Source organism: Ovis aries, chromosome 19 (assembly GCF_016772045.2).
Source record: "Ovis aries strain OAR_USU_Benz2616 breed Rambouillet chromosome 19, ARS-UI_Ramb_v3.0, whole genome shotgun sequence".
Classification (NCBI taxonomy): Eukaryota; Metazoa; Chordata; class Mammalia; order Artiodactyla; family Bovidae; genus Ovis; species Ovis aries.
In genome coordinates, this window is record NC_056072.1 from 3,970,870 (window position 1) to 3,992,128 (window position 21,259).

The 21,259-nt window shown below is 42.6% G+C and overlaps 1 protein-coding gene across 10 annotated transcripts in view; it reads left to right on the forward strand.

The window, feature by feature from the left end:
- Positions 1-21,259, forward strand: part of RBMS3 (RNA binding motif single stranded interacting protein 3) — an 816,868-nt gene that overhangs the window by 100,055 nt on the left and 695,554 nt on the right. The gene's annotated exons all lie outside the window — the stretch shown is intronic.

A 21,259-nucleotide genomic window follows, 5' to 3' on the forward strand; every position in this document is an offset into this window, starting at 1 on the left:
TAAGGAATTTAGGACTTTTCTGGGTATAGAAAGGTACAGGAGTCTGGGCTCACTGAATTAATTCCATTCATATGCATCTCAGCTATTCTGGGCCAGTCTCCTGTTTTTTTTTTTTTCCCATCCCCGCACTCTCTTATGCTCCCTATAGGGAGAGGCTGCAATCTGATGACTGCTAGAGGGCAGGTATTCTTCTCCTTCCCGAGGGCCCTTATGGCTCAGGAGCTCATATGGAAGGGCTGGAATCACTGATAGCTGTGACATCCTTGTTTTCTAACATGGCAGAAAGAACTCCATTTCTCAGGCTTCCCCAGTGCCTCAGCAATAAAGAATCCACCTGCAATGTAGAAGATTCAGGAGACGCAGATCCGATCCCTGGGTTGGAAAGATCCCCTGGAGAAGGGCATGGCAACCCACTGCAGTTTTCTTGCCTGGAGAATCCCATGGGCAGAGGAGCCTGGTGGGCTACAGTCCACCGGATTGCAAAGTCAGATAAGACTGAAGCGGCTTAGCATGCATGCACTCCATTTCTCACCGAAATTCCTCTGAATGTTTAATTCCATAAGGCAGGCCTCTTGGACTTATTTTCTGGATTAGTGTCTGGGTTTTTTTTTTTTGTTGTTGGAGTTTCTGTCTGGAGGCCATATGCCTGCAGTGGTGATGGCATGGCCCTTTGTGAGTTAATATTGAGTCTGTTCTGTTTAACCCAATGAATTCACAGCACTGCTACTCTGGGTATAAGCAGCTTCTGAAATTAGGCAAAAAAAAAAAAAAAAAGATAAAGCTGGGTCATACCAAGAATGTACCAAGAATGCTCTTTTCCCTAAAAGACTTTCTGGCTTCCCAGTAATACCAGCTGGGTGTTCTCCCTAACCTCCTGGCTGCACATATGTGACGAATAATTGTGATTTAGCGAAGGAAAAAAAGAGTGAATGGGAATGGGACAAATTGAAGCAATTAACTAAAAGATGTAAAAGAGAAAGGAGACTCAGACTTAGCCCCTGGACCTTGTGGGCAGGAAACCCTCGGTGCTGGTCAAAGTAATGGTAATGACCACTTTCCCTGTTTGCAGACTGTTATCAGCGGTTAAGGGCCTTGTGATTTTCGCTAGAGACGGGGAAGGAATGCTAACATATGAAACCAAGCAAAGAAGTGGCAAATAATTGAGCCTTGAGGGATCCTTTGGAGAGTGCCTGTCATTTAGGGGAATGCACTTTTGAAATTCATCTAGCTGGTTTCTGAGCCTCTGTTTGCAGGAAATGAAATGCTAGATCTCCATGTTTGCAAAGGGGAGGAGAGGAGTGGGTAGTGTACTCAGAAGTAATCAAAGCCTTTTTAACATTAAAAATGACTGAGGGATGTTTGGAGCTGGAGACACAATGATGCAAATCAAATGTTGTAACAGTATTCTGCCCGGTGATCCTGGAAGCTTTAAACATTCTGCTTGGAAGTGGGTGGTCAGCATCAGAGCGTCTGACTCAGTGCAGGGAGGCAAGGGAACCTGGAGGCTATGCAGATTGCTGGGAAAGATGGTTTAGTACTGGGGTGAGGTGTGTGACCCCGGACTAGAGCCCTTTTGAATGCGCTCCATCCCAGTGTTACAACCCTTCCAAAATGATAGAGGTCAGCAAGAACAAGACCCCAGATTTGCGATGGTGGGTCTTTACAACCTGAATCAAGAGCCCTTCGGTCAATGTGAGTTGCTTTCTTTATTTTATTTTTTCCCATGAGATATTTTAATCTACAATGTTGCCAACTTCTGCTGTACAGCAATGTAATTCAGATATTCTTTTCCATTATGGCTTATCACAGGTGATTGAATATAGTTCCCTGTGCTATACAGTAGGACCTTGTTGTTTATCCATCCTTTATATAACCGTTTCCATATAGTGAGTTGCTTTATAACGAGAATACATCCATGAAGTTGTCAAAGACATCTGTGATGTCCTGCAGAGATCTCCTCCTGTTTTGAATTTTCTAGGAATTTTGCAAGATGATTTTTAAACACAATCATTCTTCTACTATGTGCATATGTATTTAGTGGCTCAGTCATGTCCAACTCTGACCCCATGGACTGTAACCCAACTGGCTTCTCAGTCTATGGAGATTCTCCAGGCAAGAATACTGGAATGGGTTGCCATGCACTCCTCTAGGGGATCTTCCCAACCCAGGGATCAAACCCAGGTCTCCCACATTGCAGGTGGAGTCTTTACCGTCCTATAGAAACTTGTAATTAAATAAATTATATTTAAGAAAGGCAACACTCAAAATTCACCATTTTGTAATGATTTTACTGAATTTTGCTATTATCTGGGCTCTTGAGGTTCTTAGCATTTATTATATCCATATGGTTAAAATATCATAAAATGGGGTACAAAGGCTCATTTCTCCTGACTCTGCACTTTGCGATGTGATGTTGATAGCTTGAAACTGGCTTTCTGCTCATCACTTCAAAGGCCTTACTCCCACCCATGGGAAAGCAGTAGCCGGGCAGTTATTCTGAAGGCTTCACAAAAGCGTTTGAAAAGATAAAGTGTGTATAAGGCAATGCCCTTTAGGTCTTCTGCCCATTTTTTGATTGGGTGGGATTTTTTTTTCTTCCTTTTTCTTGTTGAATTGTGGTGACAGGCTCACAGAGAGAACAGACTTGTAGTTGCCAAAGAGGGCAGGGGGAAGGATGGTCTGGGAATTTGGGTTGATAGATGCCATCTATTATGTATAGAAAAGATGGACCACAAGGGCCTACTGTATAGCACTATAGGGAACTATAGTTAATATCCTGGGATAAACCATAGTGGAAAATAGTATGGAAAATAATGCATATATATATAGTTGGGTCACTTTGCTGTCCAGCAGAAAGTAACACAATATTGTGGATAAACTATACTTCAACTTAAAAAAAATGTAATGCTCTCTGCTAACATCTGCCTCTTGGTCAGCCCTCCACTGGCTTCTCTTTTAGTGGCTCCATTTCTTAATGTTTAAGGACCAACTTCTGTTACCACGCAAAACCTCTGCCAGAAGACCCTGGGCCCCCCAGTGATCAGACGTACTGAACTTAGGACCATGGACGTGGGCAGAACTCAAGTTCTGGTTTCGCTAGTCTGGAGGGAGGTTTGGACAATGAGAGTCTGTGAGCCTCCCAGGTGAAGCTCCTGTGAAGGCAAGGCTGAAAACCGCCAACTGGTCCAGGGAAAGCTACCGTTGGTTTTTGGTCTTCTCCTCCCTTTGGGTGTCCTCCTCCCCTGGTTACCCTGCTGCCTTCCTGTGTCCCTTGTGTTCACCTTCTTACTCAGTCTTCCCTCGCCTCTGAGTCGATGGCGCAGTTTCAGGATTGCACAGTCCCCAGAGAGGCTCATCACCGAACCAGAGAGGGTGTCTTTCCCAAAAGTTCCATTACAGGCCGCAGGGGAGGACTTGAATGGCTGTGGCTTGGAGCCCATGCGTTCACCTCACAAGCAATCACTGGGCGGTCATCCCCTGCCCCGTGGTGGTCCTGGACCAGGGCCAACCCCAAAGACTGGTGCCCAGCACACCTGTGTGCTTCTGCTCCGCTGGCTTGGGGTGGTCCTTGCTGGAATCACGTGTTAAAGGCTTCATTTAAAATACATTTATTTGTTTACTTTTGGCTGTGCTGGGTCTTGTTGCGGTCAGTGGGCTTTCTCCAGTTGTGGCTAGCGGAAGCTATGCTTCGTTGCAGTGAGCAAGCTTCTTGTGGTGCTTCTCTTGTTGCAGAGCACGGGGTCTAGGCACGCAAGCTTCAGCGGTGGTGGCTCGCTGGCTCAGCCACTCCGAGGCACGTGGGATCCTTTCAGATTAGGGGTCGCATCTGTGTCCCCTGCATTGGCAGGCGGGTTCTCAACCACTGGACCCCTAGGAAAGTCTCTAAAGACTTCACTCTACTAATCAGTGAAAACGTGGTGGCAGTCCTAAAATCATTACCAGTTCGAGTCTGGCCTTCTGTGAGGATCTTACTAGAATGAAAGTGATTCTTCTTGCATATATATTTGATTACTAATTAATGATATTAATAGATTAATATCATTTCAAATATTATAACCATAACACAAAGACATCTTGATTCTTCTTACTGAGCATTGGTGGCCAGGGAAAGTCAAACGTTATAGTGGAAAAACTCCTAAGATCTCATCTCTGATCTGTCTCTCACTCACTTTGCAGCCTTGAATGAGTCCCTAAGCAGTTCTGTATCAGCTGACTTGTCTGTGAAACAGAGATTAAAATACCTGTCTATTTATCTCACAGGGGTGTTAGGGGGATTAAATGAGATCATGTTGATGGGATAATTTTGAAAAGCATCTCAACCTACAGCTGTAAACGTATTATTCATATACTGGCTAGCCAAGTGGTATTAGCTGTTACAAGTAAAGATAGTAAGCATGCAGACACGTGTGTTCAGATGATTATTTGTCACATAAATAAGTTTTCTCCTGATACCTGTTTTTTCAGGCGCAGGTCTGATTTGGTTTCAGATTTCAGTCAGAATTTTATTGAAACTTTTATTTATTTATTTTTAAATTTATTTTATTTTTAATTTATTTATTTTTTAAAATTTTTATTTTTACTTTATTTTGCTTTACAATACTGTATTGGTTTTGCCATACATTGACATGACAGAAGAAATCAAAAAGAAATCAAAATATGCATAGAAACTAATGAAAATGAAAACACAACAACCCAAAACCTGTGGGACACTATAAAAGCAGTGCTAAGAGGAAAGTTCATAGCAATCCAGGCATACCTCAAGAAACAAGAAACAAGTCAAATAAATAACCTAACTCTACACCTAAAGCAACTAGAAAAGGAAGAAATGGAGAACCCCAGAGTTAGTAGAAGGAAAGAAATCTTAAAAATTAGGGCAGAAATAAATGCAAAAGAAACAAAAGAGACCATAGCAAAAATCAACAAAGCCAAAAGCTGGTTCTTTGAAAGGATAAATAAAATTGACAAACCATTAGCCAGACTCATCAAGAAACAAAGGGAGAAAAATCAAATCAATAAAATTAGAAATGAAAATGGAGAGAGCACAACAGACAACACAGAAATACAAAGGATCATAAGAGACTACTATCAGCAATTATCTGCCAATAAAATGGACAACGTGGAAGAAATGGACAAATTCTTAGAAAAGTACAACTTCCCAAAACTGAACCAGGAAGAAATAGAAAACCTTAACAGACCCTTCACAAGCACGGAAATTGAAACTGTAGTCAGAAATCTTCCAGCAAACAAAAGCCCAGGTCCAGATGGCTTCACAGTTGAATTCTACCAAAAATTTCGAGAAGAGCTAACACCTATCCTACTCAAACTCTTCCAGAAAATTGCAGAGGAAGGTAAACTTCCAAACTCATTCTATGAGGCCACCATCACCCTAATACCAAAACCTGACAAAGATACTACAAAAAAAGAAAACTACAGGCCAATATCACTGATGAACATAGATGCAAAAATCCTCAACAAAATTCTAGCACTCAGAATCCAACAACCCATTAAAAAGATCATACACCATGACCAAGTGGGCTGTATCCCAGGGATGCAAGGATTCTTCAATATTGAAACTTTTAGAATGATTTTTTTTTCTAATTTTATCATTCTTAACTGGTAAGTATGTCATCAAAATTGAACCACAAATGTATTAATATGAAAGCAAAATGCAGGCATATAGGAATAGACAGAATGTATTTTCCAAATAACTTCATTTGAGATTTGGAATAAGATCACTCATTTATTTTATTATTTCTTTGAAGTGTGTTTGCTGGTTTAATACCTTTAACACCCATTTCTCAACTTAAGAGTATCTTCTTTGTCCTGTCTGCTTGGATACTTTCTCTCAGAGTGTTAGTCGCTCAGTCGTGTCTGACTCTTTGAGACCCCGTGGCTGTAGCCTGCCAGACTCCTCCGTCCATAGAATTCTTCAGGCAAGAATACTGGAGTAGGCTGCCATTCCCTTCTCCAGGGGATCTTCCTGACCCAGGGATTTAACCCGGCCTCCCACATTGCAGGCAAATTCTTTACCTTCTAAGTTACCAGGAAAGCCCACTATCTCTCAGGGTCAACCTCAAATCTGAAGCCTTTTTTGAATCACAGTGATAAAATTCCTTGTGCCAATCTCTGTGATTTTCTCTGGGTTTTCTGAGAATCTCTCTGTCTCTCTCCCACACACACATACACACACAAGCTCACATATAAAGCACATGTCAGTTTTTGTATGGTTTATTTGTTCCTCAGTTCAGTTCAGTCGGTCAGTCGTGTCCGACTCTTTGCGACCCCATGAATTGCAGCACGCCAGGCCTCCCTGTCCATCACTATCTCCCGGAGTTCACTCAGACTCACGTCCATCGAGTCGGTGATGCCATCCAGCCATCTCATCCTCTGTCGTCCCCTTCTCCTCCTGCCCCCAATCCCTCCCAGCATCAGGGTCTTTTTCAATGAGTCAACTCTTCACATGAGGTGGCCAAAGTATTGGAGTTTCAGCTTCAGCATCAGTCCTTCCAAGGAACACCCAGGGCTGATCTCCTTTAGGATGGACTGGTTGGGTCTCCTTGCAGTCCATGGGACTCTCAAGCATCTTCTCCAACACCACAGTTCAAAAGCATCCATTCTTCGGTGCTCAGCTTTCTTCACAGTCCAACTCTCACATCCATACATGACTACTGGAAAACCATAGCCTTCACTAGACGGACCTTTGTTGGCAAAGTAATATCTCTGCTTTTCAATATGCTATCTACGTTGGTCATAACTTTCCTTCCAAGGAGTAAGTGTCTTTTAATTTCCCCAAGTATTTTTCCATCCCCTGGCACCTAAGAGTGCTGATATGTATGCATAACCTAGTAAATACCGAATGACTGATTGAATCAGAAAATGCATTTTTTAAGGGTGGAGAAAAGTTAGAGTTACAAGAAAAAAAAGGGTCAAAGGGAAATGTCTAAATTTTATTTCAGATTCATAGAGATATGCATCTCATTGAGCAACAGGACTTTACTGAGTTTTCACTACAGGTCAGATATCAAGGTGCAGATGAGGGTTAGCAGGGATGATCACAGATCCTGTGTGATCCACACTGAGGGAAATAAGCACGCAATAAAGCGTTTCAATATAGGGGACTGAATTCAGAGTGATCAAGGAAGGACGCGGAGGAGACGACCTTTCATCTGAGACCTGGGGAAGTAGGAGTAAGTTTTACAGGAACCCAGAAGGGAGCATTTCTGATGAGAAGAAATAAGAGAGAAAGGGGCCAGAAAGAAGAGGGAATCGGGGCATGAGGCCCCCAGCCCGGTGTGGGCATCCTGCCTCACAGGACGTCTTAGGCAGTCTACAGAGGACAGGAATTGGGGGTGAACTGGGCTTTCAGATGAGGAAAGGTACCAACACTGTGTAGGTGGGTAATTGATTTTTAACAATGTCTTGTATTTTTCAAATTAATTTTTATTGCAATATACTTGCTTCACAATGTTATGTTAGCTTCTACTGCATAGCAAAACGAATCAGCCGTACATACACATATATCCCCTTTTGGATTTCTCTCCCGTTTAGGTCACCGCAGAGCATTGAATAGAGTCCCCTGTTATATACAGTATATTTTCATTAGTTGTCTATTTTATGCACAGTATCAATAGTGTATATGTGTCGATCCCAATCTTCCAATTCCTCTCCCCGCACCTCTTTCCCCTGTGGTGTATATACCATGGAATATTACTCAGTCATAAAACAGAATGAAATTGGGTCATTTGTAGGGACATAGATGAACCTAGAGACCGTCATACAGACTGAAGTAAGTCAGAAAGAAAAAAAAAACAATGCATATATGTGGAATCTAGAAAAATTATATGGATGACCTTGTTTGCAAAACAGAAATAGAGACACAGACATAGAAGATATCTTGTGCCTTAAGAAGCCTTTTATCATAAATATGGCTTGTTCTGACTAGTGGCATGGGTTACTTATTTTCTACCATCTGATTGGTGGCTCTGCGCCTGGTAAGGCTTACAGGTGTCCAAGCCAGCTGCGCTCTGGATGAAAGCACACTAGAAAAATGAAATCTCACACTGAGGGGCTCCTGTGTACTTGATACTGTCACAGTTAATCTGGTGGCTTTGCTTATGTCCGCTCATTTCAGTTCTCACCACAAGCTTAGGAGATTTTTGTCCCCTTTGCACAGATTGAGAGATGGAGGCATAGAGGGTTAAGTACATTGTCCACATCACACACATTGGTAAGTAAGCCACAGAGCCCAGGTCAGAGGAAGGCAATGAGACTCCAAGTCTCATGCTGAACACAGCCCTGTGTGTCTGTGAGCTGCTTGTCCTACGTCTGCAAAGAGTACATATGTGATCAGTGGACTTGTCACCTTGGGCAAAGGGTTATGAAAGTCATGTGGCCTTTGCATGTGTCCTGAGTACAGTCCACATTATGCCTCCGTGATGGACTGGGAAGAAAATGGCCCTTCAGGTGGTCCCAGAAGCGCAAATCTGAAGCATACACTGCCCTGCCCTAGATGAAATATGGTGATAATCTCCTTTCTTTTGTCTCCTAATAACCCACATGGTACATCATGTGCAAAAGTGTCCTTTGTCATCTGCTTTGTGGAAGCGCCTCCTATTTCCTTCCTGTCCCTTGGGCCTCTGAGGAAGTAAGAGAAAAGTCCAGAAGGGGAAGAGGTCGTGTGACCCTCTGCTCTTCACTGACATGGAACAGGGCACTCTGGGCTCCAGAGTGTGCCCGTCAACCTTCCTATAACCATTCTGCAGCCCCTCTAGGAACTGGGAGACTATGAGAGGAGCGTGGTGGTGTAAGTGCCGGACGCTCATCAAGGTCATCTCTGGTCCCCTGGTCTAGGAGGCGGTGTTCAGTGGACGAGGGGTCTGTGCTGACTCTCTTCTCTACTAAGGCAGTATCTGGAAGCAGGCACAGCCTTCCACCCTGGTTAGAGGGACTGGGTATGAGTCTGGATGGATTCCTGAAACGTACCTCCATGGGGTGCAGGGCAGGGGGACGTGTTATTTTGAAAATAATAAAAGGAACTAGAATAGCGATGTTCTTGACATTATACAGCACATCAGTGCCCAGAAATCTTTATCTTTTAACCCAGTGTGATAACCCTTAAATCATACCTCCCCCCCGCCCCCACTCCCTACCCCTGCTGGCTTTAACTGGAGAGGTTCATTTTGTTCCTGAGCTAATGACTCTCTGGGTCAGATATCAGACACGTGGCACCTGGGTGGAAGGGATGTGTTCATTTTAGTCTTCGTTATTGTTGTGATTAAAGTTATGTTATGTGTTTGGTATTCTGTGTTGGCTGTGGAAACAGATTCCTGTTTCCGGAAAGAAAACAAAGCAGTGCCCACAACCTATGTGGGGAAACTCTTGTCCATCTTTCCTTCCTAGCTTCCTTCCCGCCTTCCTTCCCGCCTTCCTTCCTATCTTTTTCCCTTTCTCTGTCTCTCTATTTTTCAACTGTAGAGTTAGGAAAACTTGTGATAAAAAAAATAAAAATCACAAGTGAATGTTTCCATTACGCAAGCATTTCTTTGCAGTTTTGAATAAAGTCACGGCCCCAGTAAGGACATTCTGAAGACTCACAATACTCACAAAGTCCAGATGTTTCCACCGCCAAGTCACACACAGAGGGAAACTGAAATTTTTAGAAGATGTTTAATCATCATGTTGTCTTAGACAACAATGCAAATTTCTTTTCAAGTAAACGACCTACTTATGCCCACAAAACAGACATTTGCCTAGAGTGGCCTGCTTCATGGATAGTAAATGGAAACAAGTGTTGTGTGGTACATGGTGACATGCATGGTCTCACACATATAATAGCGTATGTGCAAAATCGTAGACTTGTACTTTATTGATTTTTTTCCTGAATGCGTATTACTTCCTGCATCTGCAAGATGGCAAGTTAGTGGTTGCTTTATCTAAATTGCCTCACTTAAGAGGTTTGCCCTCTTTGTATGGGGGAGGGGAAAGGGCATATGAAAGATGGCCTCTGAAGTATTAAAAACCCTTCCGTGAACCCTTGGGAGCACTAAAAATCAAACAAGTTTCATCAGATGACTGCTGTGTTCACTGGCATCTTGGAAACACATTGTTTTGACTTGAGGAGACAATAACTAAAGTACAGTGTGATCCACTAAAATACTTTTCCAATTTTCATATAGATTCTAGATGTGTGGCGATTCATTTTTTTAAAAATTATGTCCCCTTTCTATTCTATCACTGTTTAAACAAACTAATATAAACTTTTACAATTTTAATAGTTTAGATAGATATTCTGAATTTTATTATTATTCTCTTATTTCTTTTACTAACCCTCTTTAAGCAAATAAACAAAAAATGCGAAAGTGATAGTCACTCAGCCATGTCCAACTCTTTGTGACCCCATGGACTATAATAGCCCACCAGGCCCCTCTGTCCATGGGATTTCCTAGGCAAAAATACTGAAGTAGGTAGTCATTCTCTTCTCCAGGGGATTGTCCCAACTCAGGGATAGAACCCAGGTCTTCTGCATTGCAGGCAGATTCTTTACCATCTATGTCACCAGGGAAGCCTCAAACAAAATCTAGGGTTATTCAATAAAAGAAAAAGTCACACACACATTCATTATTAGATGATCCTTATGGTGAAAAAACAAAACAGAATCGTTAATGTACAAAGTGCAAAAGAGAGTGGCTTAGTGAAGCTCACCTTCACCTCTCTTTAGGTCTCTAAGGCTGCCGTGGCATAGATGATGTATTCTGTCAAATTAACAATGCCTTAAATTTGGGGATGCTACTTGTAAAAGATGCTACTCATAAAGGGAAGCTGATCTCTGCCATGACAGCTGTTACATTCTGGTTTCACAAATGAGTCAAGGTTATATTTTAGTTTTGTGTGTTTCAGTGAGAAGTGAAACCATTAAGTGGAAATAACCCTGTCTTAGGAATCACACGTGGTCCTCTCACAGCTCATGGTTCCCTGTGGAAGTCATCCCACTCCATCCTTCCCTGACTCTGGACACCCACTCCTGGACATCTCTCTTAGCTGAAGATACTGACTCCTTTAAGATGGGGAAAGTCTGCAGAAAGTGATTTCAATAACATGAAAGATTCTTTATGACACTCTTAAATTGATTCGTCAAGAAGGATTCCTGAGAGGAAGATGCTTTAAAAATCAATGTTGATGGCTAATTACGTTTATTGTGATTCAAAATGTTGTGTATGGATATGTGCCTAGGAGTCAAATGGTAGCATGATATTGTTAGCGTAAAATATCTGATTCCATACTGGACTGTGGGCTCCTTCATGTCCGTTGACTTAATGAACTTCCCTACCCAGTGCCTAACTCATTATCTGGTGGTGTACAGTAGTAGGTGAGAATTTGTATAATCAGGAATCAACTACCAAGTTCAAATTCTGGCTCTGCTGCTTGCTAGAGAATACTGGGATCAATGTTTTTAGTGTCTCAACTGTAAAGTGTGATAAATATTATTACTTACCTCCTAGAATCAAATAAGATAATGTGAATAGGGTACTTAGCCCAATACATGTTAATTTAACCATATAATATAGCTGTTACCCTGAGGTGATTGGTTACTATGAAATTACAATGGCAAAAAATCTAAATGTGAGACGGAATTCTCACTTTGCTTGAAAAGTAAAATCACGTAAGCCAGAAAGACTCCAAATATATTCAGTAACCCCTGTTAGGATCTGAAGGAGGGTCATGAGTGATACAGAGGCCCACAGCGACTGCTGCCTGCTTTGGAACTTTTGTTAAACTACCCAGGCCTTGAAACACAGAAGGAAGTTTTGCTGTCGAGGAAAATCTTTTGATGCCTTAACCTTGTTAACATACAAGTGTGATTCTGTGCCTGTGTCTGGAGTCTAAGTGGGAAAGTTTGGAAGAAGAGGGGCGTTTCAGAGGTTAGAGCTGGGGGACCAGTGGGGGGTCTCCATCCCCGGCTGCTCATCATCACCGTCCTGCTGCAAAGGACTTTTTTTTTTTAAAATTTTTACTTTATTTTACTTTACAATACTGTATTGGTTTTGCCATACATTGACATGAATCCACCACGGGTGTACATGCGTTCCCAAACATGAATCCCCTCCCACCTCCCTCCCCGTAACATCTCTCCACAGCATGCAAAGGACTTTGAACATTCCTTAGTCTTGAGAGCCTGGAGGAGAAACATGCTTTCTCGCTGGCTCAGATTACCTTGTTCTGGTTAAATGAAAAAGTATGAGCGTCCGTTCCTTGTCACCACAGTTCCAGCCGTCGAAGGCAATGATTGTGGAGCAGAGATATATGATCTGGTGACTTCTGAGGTTGGAAAAAAAATAAAATAAAATGATGTGTTTGCCAAGGGGGAGGAGGTGCAGGAGGGATTGACTGGGAGGTCGGGGCTAGCAGATGCAAACTATTATATACAGGATGGATAAACAACAAGATCCTACTGTGTAGCACAGGAAACTATATTCGATATCCTGTGATAAGCCATAATGGAAAAGAATGCGAAAAAGAATGCATATATATGTATAAATGAGTCACTTTGCTGTAGAGCAGAAATTAGCATGACACTGTAAATCAACTCTACTTCGATAAAATATTAATAAATAAATACTGTAAAAATGTTACAGAGCAAACCTTCCCATCTCTGACATGGGGCTTTCTACCTTCTGTGGGGCCAGGAAGGTCAAGGGGAGAGGGTCCTGAGAGCAGATGGTTTTCAGTGAGTGCTGAGCCCAGCCCACTGCAGCTGTGAGCACAGAGCTCTGCCATTCAGAGGGACAGATTCGGAAGACAGGCCCCTCCAGGAGAAAAGCGGGCTGGAGAGCTTGGTGTCTGCCCCTGAGCATGTGTTGCAGTGACCAGAGCAGTGCCCGGACCCTCAGGGCTAAGGCGGTTGTGCACACCACCCTAGGCTGTTTGGTTCACACTTGCACCCTCATCCCTCAGAGCCTTGTCCACTCCTCTTCTACCCAGATCCAGCTCCTTTTCGCTGTTCTCCAGAACTCCAGAGTCAGAGACAGCATCTCTTTAATCAAACTCTTCTTGGTCTGTCTTTCACTTTTTCACTCAAACCCAGGTATCTCTAAAGACACTGCTTCCCTTCAAACTGTCTCACACAGGGGGGCCCACACCCTGCTAGTTCCAGAGGGCCTTCCTTGGTGCCACTGTCAGGCCATTCTCTCTCTCTCTTCTATAAACACCCCCACTTTCGAGTCTCGTGAGTCTTCAAACAGTATCACCCACCTCCCATCCATCCTTCAGCCTTTTACCTTCCCTTCCAGGTCACTCACATCCCACACGAGTCCTGCCACCTTCCTTGTGACACAGGCCTCTCTGTTCCTTGACTTCAGTGGTTCCTGCTCCAGTGAGTTTCGTCTCTCTTCTTCTTTAACCACGCATCCAACAGCCATATCCTGGACCTTTGCTGCTGCTGCTGCTGCTGCCAAGTTGCTTCAGTCGTGTCTGACTCTGTGCGAGCCCGTAGATGGCAGCCCACCAGGCTCCGCTGTCCCTGGGATTCTCCAGGGAAGAACACTGGAGTGGGTTGCCATTTCCTTCTCCAATGCATGAAAGTAAAAAGTGAAAGTGAAATTGCTCAGTCGTGTCTGACTCTTAGTGACCCCATGGACTGCAGCCCACCAGGCTCCTCTGTCCGTGGGATTTTCCAGGCAAGAGTACTAGAGTGGGCTGCCATTTTTATTACCAGTTTCTGAAATCCCTCCATAATCCCAATTCCAGTGGTTCTCCTCTTGGGTCATGTCTATCTATTTTTCTAGCTCATAATGTGGAGATTCTGATTCCAACACTTAAAACAAGATCTCGTTAAGAATACCGAACCAGTGCTTCAGGAGTTTTTTCTTTCTTGCTCATTTTCCTCATTCCCGCTCATCCCTCCATCCTCTGCTTAGGTTTCATGGGAAATCTTTGTAACTCTTGTATACAAGGATACAAACTTCCTTGTCCCATACTTCTTCCTTTGAACAACTCTGGTGAAATTCTAACCCTGGCCATATCCAGCTCTCTCTCTTTCTGTCTCTCTTTCTTTTTTCATTTTTGCTGTATGGGTTCTTTGTGGTGGCATGCAGGGATTCTCCAGTTGCAGCACACAGGGACTTCTCGCGTTGTGGAGCACAGGCTCAGCATTTGCAGCTCATGGGCTTAGTTGCCGTGAGGCATGTGGGATCTTCCTGGACCAGGGATTGAACCCATGTCCCCTGCATTGGCAGGCGAATTTTTAATGCCTGGACCAGTAGGAAAATCCCTTCTGTCTCTCTTTTAACTCTTGTGACCTGGCTGGAGAAAAACATTCTACCCGTTACCTGGTCTTACTTGAAATTCATAGCACCACCCCACCAAGCCATCCTTTAGTGCAGCTATACAATACAGGATTTCTCGGTTCTAGTCAATGTTCCCCCATCCTTGATAACTAGTGGGTGCGTTTTATCTTTTCCTTGCTTACTGTTTCACTGAAAACTTAGAAGTGAAGTGAAAGCTGCTTAGTTATGTTTTACTCTTATGCAACTCTGGATAGCCTGCCAGGCTCCTCTGTCCATGGAATTCTCCAGGGATGGTAAAGAATCCACTTGCAATGCCGGAGACCTAAGTTCGATCTCTGGGTTGGGAAGATCCCCAGTAAAAGGAAATAGCTACCTACTCCAGTATTCTGACCTGGAGAATTCCATGGACAGAGGAGCCTGGCAGGTTACAGTCCAACTAGTCACAAAGAGTCGGACGTGACTGAGCGACTTTCACATTTTCACTTTATGCAAACACAGAAACAAACAAGCAAAAGAAGAATTTAAAAATGCTCCCACTGTCATGTCTTCCAATAGAGTTATTCTTTCCAACGCACAGACATGCTGTAGGGTTTTTCATCTTAAGTCCACTTTGTTTTCAGAGACTGCCTAATCTCTCTGCCCAATTTTATTCACTATTTAAATTTTTTATTTATTTAATTTTTAAAGTATTGTTTCTTTTGTAACTAGGTTTTCTCTGCCCGATTTTGACTTTTTATCTGTTTGTTTTCGTGGAGCGTTTTTAAAGTCTTTATTGAATTTGTTACAACATTGCTCCTGTATTATGTTCGGCATGTAGGATCTCAGCTCCCTGACCAAGGATCACAGCCACACCCCTTGCATTGGAGGGTGAAGTCTTAACCACTGAACCACTAGGGAAGCCCCTCTCTGCCCATTTTTAAAGCAAAACCCCCTAAGAGTCAGATCCCTTCACTGTGTCCCCTCGCCAGCCTCCTGCCCTCCTGAAGTCACTCTTATCACGTGCTCATCGCCCCCACGTTGTCAGGGTCCCTAAGCATGTCTTGTCACCCCATCCATGGGCCATTTCCATCTCGTACTTTTAACGCTGGGCAACATTGGACACACTTGGCCGAGTCTTCCTTCCTTTTTTTTTTTTTTTTTAGTTTTTTATTTTTTAAATTTTAAAATCTTTAATTCTTACATGCGTTCCCAAACATGAACCCCCCTCCCACCTCCCTCCCCATAACATCTCTCTGGGTCATCCCCATGCACCAGCCCCAAGCATGCTGCATCCTGCGTCAGACATAGACTGGCGATTCAATTCACATGATAGTATACGTGTTAGAATGTCATTCTCCCAAATCATCCCACCCTCTCCCTCTCCCTCTGAGTCCAAAAGTCCGTTATACACATCTGTGTCTCTTTGCCTGTCTTGCATACAGGGTCGTCCTTGCCATCTTCCTAAATTCCATATATATGTGTTAGTATACTGTATTGGTGTTTTTCTTTCTGGCTTACTTCACTCTGTATAATCGGCTCCAGTTTCATCCATCTCATCAGAACTGATTCAAATGAATTCTTTTTTACAGCTGAGTAATATTCCATTGTGTATATGTACCACAGCCTTCTTATCCATTCATCTGCTGATGGACATCTAGGTTGTTTCCATGTCCAGGCTATTATAAACAGTGCTGCGATGAACATTGGGGTACATGTGTCTCTTTCAATTCTGGTTTCCTTGGTGTGTATGCCCAGCAGTGGGATTGCTGGGATTATTTGACACTCTTCTCCTTTTCGCCCTCACTAGCTCCCTACCTGCTTCTTCTCTGTCTTCCTGGCTGAGTATCTCCTATTTCCATACTGGAGGACTCCAGAGTGAAGTCCTGGAATCTCTGGATGCCTTGATTATGTCCTTGGTGAGCTTATCAAAATTTGCATCTTTAAACATCATCTATATATTGATGGTTCCCATATATGTCATCCTAAGCCTGGGTTCACAACTAAACAAAAGAATTTGTGGAAACCTGGAAACCAGCGTCTCCATTTTGGATGTTAAATTGGAATTCCACAGTTAACCTGTTCGAAACAAGTCATTCTTTGCCTCTCAAGCTTGCCTTATCTTTAGTCCTTCCAACCTCCATAAAGGGCAGCTCTGTGCTTCTGCTCGACTCAGGTACAACCGTGGCTTCTCTTTCTGTCTCACGTGGCACATGGACACAATCAATAAATATCAATGGCTGTGTCTGATCATTTCTCACCATTTTCGTCTCTACAAACCCAGTCCAAATCAGCATAGTCCTTTGCCAATATTATTACAATAACTTTTAAACCCATGACCCTGTTTCCGCTCCTTTAAGATCCGTTCTTCACTTGTCAGCCAAAGTAAAACTTTTTCCAATTTTGAATTGTTATTGGCATGTAGTTACTTTGCAATGTTTTGTCAGTTTCTACGGTACAGGAAAGTGCATCAGCCGTACGTCTACATATATCTCCTTTCTTTTGGATTCCTTTCCCATTTAGGTCGTCACAGAGCACAGAGTAGAGTTCCCTGTGCTATGCAGTAGGTTCTTAATTACTTACTTTGTGCATAATAGTGTATAGATGTCAGTCCCCATCTCCCAACTCATCCCACTCTGCTCTTCGTCCTTGGTGTCCATGTTTGCTCTCTATAACTGTGTCTCTAATTTCTGCTTTGCAGATAGGTTCACCAGTACCAGTTTGCTGGATTTCACATATAAATGTTAATATGTGATATTTACTTTTCTCTCTCTGACTTACTTCCATGTTACGGCAGTCTCGAGGCCCACCCGCAGTTCTGCCAATGACACAATGTTGTTCCTTTTTAGGGCTGAGTAATATTCCACTGTGTATGCGTGCCACACCTTAATCTATTGCTCTACTGCTGGACATTTAGGTTGTCTCCATGTCCTGGTTATTGTAAATAGTTCTGTGATGAACACTGGAGTACATGTATCTTTTTCAGAGTAGACCTTTTAAAACACGTTATCAGTTCATGTCGTTTTTCTGCACCGAACCTTCCAAAAGTTTCTCATCTCATTCAAAATAACAGCAGACATTTTTTTTTATAAACATCTATGAGGCTGTGTTACTTTTCTGCCTTGCCTTCTCCTTCTCTTCTAATTAATGCATCTCAGCTACACTGGCCTCTTACCTACCCCTCGTGCTAAGGGGACCTCAATCCCACTCCCACCTTGAGTTCTGTTCATTGATTCACGTTTCTAACAAAATGTCGCCTTGCAGAGAGAGCTTCCCCAACCGAACTGTATTCAACACATACACGTACTTTGTTCCTTGCTGGATTTCTGGCACCTGGAGGGCTGCGTGGCATACAGCAGGTGCACAATAAATGTGTGTTGAATGAATAACAAATATTTGTGCATAGCTTTGATTTTTGCCTTTTTTTTTCTTTTTCCAATGAAGCTTAGTTGTTGTTGTTGTTGTTTCCTCTTAATATTTATTTATGTAACTGTGCTGGGTCTTAGTTGGGGCATGTGGGAACTTTTAGTTGCAGGGATCTGTTAATAGTTCCCTGATCAGGGATGGAACCCAGGCCCCCTGAATTGAGAGCAAAGAGTCTTAGCCACTGGACCACCAGGGAAGTCCCTGATTTTTTTGTCTTTCTCATCACTTCAATATTTAACCACTGTTTTTTTTCCAGGAAGGCTAATTAAAGAAATATCAGTTTGAGTGAACACCATTTTGTGTCTCCTTCCTCATCTGCAAGGTGGTAAAATTTTTCTGCTGCAATAAGATACCATTTTTTTTTTTTTTCTACAGAAAGAGCCTGCAGACTGAATGTCTCTTTTTTTTTTTTTTTGAAATATTTATTTCTTTGGCCATGTCGAGTGTTAGATGCTTACAGCATTGTGTCCTGTGAGGTCTTTCATGTGGTTCGTGGACTCACTATTGTGGTATGCGGGGTCAGTATTTGCGGCGCTGGCTTAGTTGTTCTGAGGCATGTGGGATCTTGGTTCCACGACCAGGAATCAAACCCACGTCCCCTGCATTGCAAGGCAGATTCCTAACCACTGGACCACCAGGGAAGTCCCTCCCTTTCATTTAATGTGGACACATCATTAGACAATTTCCTGGTCTGAACGTTTGAGAAGAATTGCATTAAGGTGACATAGTATGAACTTAAAACTTAAATCCTCTCTCAATTTTTTTTTTTTAATATTTGAAAATGTTGTTTAATTGAATCCCTTTAGATAATTATTCTGCTTCGGGGAAAGTAGTCATGTGATCACAACAGAATCAGTTTGACTCTCCCGCTTGATGAGAACAAAATTTTAAATGTGCAAAAAGATCAGCTCTCTGCTTTTCTTCCCCCAAGTGCCCAGAGATGCCCCCAGCATGGCTTCTTATTTCCCCTATTTGCCCTCAGCATGGCTTTTTACTTTTTGTTACAACAGCATACTTCTGAGTTTGCTGGAGCAGTGATTCAAATCTCTGAGAAGACAAGTTCACAGATTTAATAAGAACAAAAAAAAAAGGGGGGGGAAATGTCACTCAAGGCGCTGCAGAGCTCCTTGGCTCTGTGTTGGCTCTGCGTGTGCTCTGGTGTTGATGGACCAGAATGAGCGTTTCATCACTGAGACAGAACTGCTGAGGGCTGTACACAGCCCTCTGGATGTCCTCAGATGTAATTTCTTTGCGGACCAACATAGGTCAGGATACCAGGCTGCAGGCCCCACTCCCTGTCTCGATTCAGCGTCTCTGGTCAAGTCAATGAATTTCGTGCTGAGTTGGATGGTGACAGATGCATCTGGTGGAAATTTCTTGCTTCTGACGTTCTCTTAGTGACGGACGCTGGCTAGGACTAAGAAGGCCCCAGATGAAGTAAGACGCCAGCCGCCAAGTTTCTGAGCAGTTGCCCCCTCCACTCTTGTCCATAAGTGAAGGATGTGGGGCAGTGTTGTGTCTTGCTGGGGGCTTCACCATGGGAAGTTGATCCATACCCAGTTACAGGCTCTAGAATTGCTCCCTGGGGGTGGGAACTCGAGACTCTGGCTGATGGCAGGAGTGGAGGGTTGCTGTTGAAATTGGTTGGCACACTCTCTTTGTTTACTTTTTATGGTTTTGGTGTTTTTTTTTTTTTAAGTAACTCTTTAAAAAAGTCATTTATTTGGCTGTGCTGGGTCTTAGTTGCAACACACAACATCTTTTTAGTCGAAGCATGGGGATCTTTAGTTGTGATATGCAGACTGTTAGTCCCAGCATATGGGATCAGTTCCCCAACTAGGATCAAACCCAGGACCCCTGCACTGGAGGTGCATAGTCTTAGCCACTGGACTGCCAGGGAAGCCGTGCTTTGGTGGGTCTTGATGGGTAGTGAGAGTGTAATGGAGATTATAAGATTTTAAGGGACTCCTATAAAAAGGCACCTCAGTTCCACCTCTGCTAAAAACTAAAGTTTTAATGTATATTTATACAACTATATCTCAGATTCCATTCTGAATGAATAATAAAGCTGTGGAGCTTCTTAAAATTCTCTTGAAAATTTAAAATTACAAAAATCCCTCTGCCCCTATTTCTGCTGCCATTTTAGATACATTGGGGATTTCCAAATTCAGGATGAAATGCCATTCCTCTAAAATAAAGTTTTAGGAAATACAGCTTTTACATGGTATTTCCCAAAATATGTTCTATTGCCACATATTCAAAGAGGTATGCTGTGATGTAATAAAATTTCATAGTCAAATAAGCTTATAAGACGTTGCCTATTAATGTGTTTTATTAAATCTAAGATGCTGTTAATTGTAATCCAGACCACTTTTTAATGTTCTGCCAAGAAAAAAAATGCTGCCAGTTAAACAATGACTTGATTATAGAAGCATTTCCATATCAAAGGTTTTTCTGTAGGAAAAAAATGTATGTTTTCAAGTTAAGGTAAACAAAAATGCATGCAACCTTTATGGAGAGTCACAAAATACATTAGTTTGTCACAGTTGGGAGATACTGCAATAAAATTCTCTGCTGAAATTCTTTAAGCCATCTGAGTTTCTACTGCATCACCCAACTTCATCATTTTGTTAAAAAGTTATTTGATGGCTTATTATCCAATATAAGCATAGCAAAGACAGATTGAAAAATTTGAATAAATAGTGGGAAAAAATAGAAAAAAGACTACCTTGAAAGGAAATACATTCAACAAGTCCAGTAGGATGATTTTTAAGCAGATAGAAAAAACATGAAGTATTTTGAACAAGCTATTGAATTTGGGCAAAAATATACCTTTGATTTTACTAAGAGGAGTTCAACTAGCAAAAGGGCAGAAAGAAGGTTGTTTGAGCCTGTGGTTGGTGAGAGGATATGGGAGAGACAAAGGTACCAAAGGTCTCATTGCAATTAATATAATGTTAGTTATGATGGTAGGATGTTTCTTGAAATGCTGTTTACGTCTAATGCCAGCTGGTGACCCAGTTGTATCTGTAGCTGTTATATGGGCATGTTTGTAGGAGGAAGAGATACGGTTCAGATCCTTGGAAAAAGATGTGCACCTTGGCAGTTGCGGCTTCCTCAACTGTCAAGAGTGGAGGCATGAATGAAGTCAAGTAACTGCGGACCTCAGTGCGCAACGTGCTCAGGGCCTCACACACGTCATATGGCCATACCTGTCCTTCTAGAGTTCATCAAACTCTCTACAGGAATCTTAAGGTCACCTGGAGGAGGGCATGGCAACCCACCCCAGTATTCTGGCCTGAAGAACTCCCATGGACAGAGGAGCCTGGCAGGGCCGCAGTTCAATCCATGGGGTCGCAAAGAATCGGACACAACTGAGCGGCTAAGCACACAAAGTAAAGGCGTTATGCCATTGCTGCCAACTTAATGCGAAGTATGAGGCTGATGATGAGCAGAATAAATGAGTCACACCTATGACAAATATGATTAAATTGAGAAAATATAGAGAAAAGTAAGATTAGGTGGACCATGAGACATAATCATGGAACATATGGTTTCATAACAAATGGAAATGT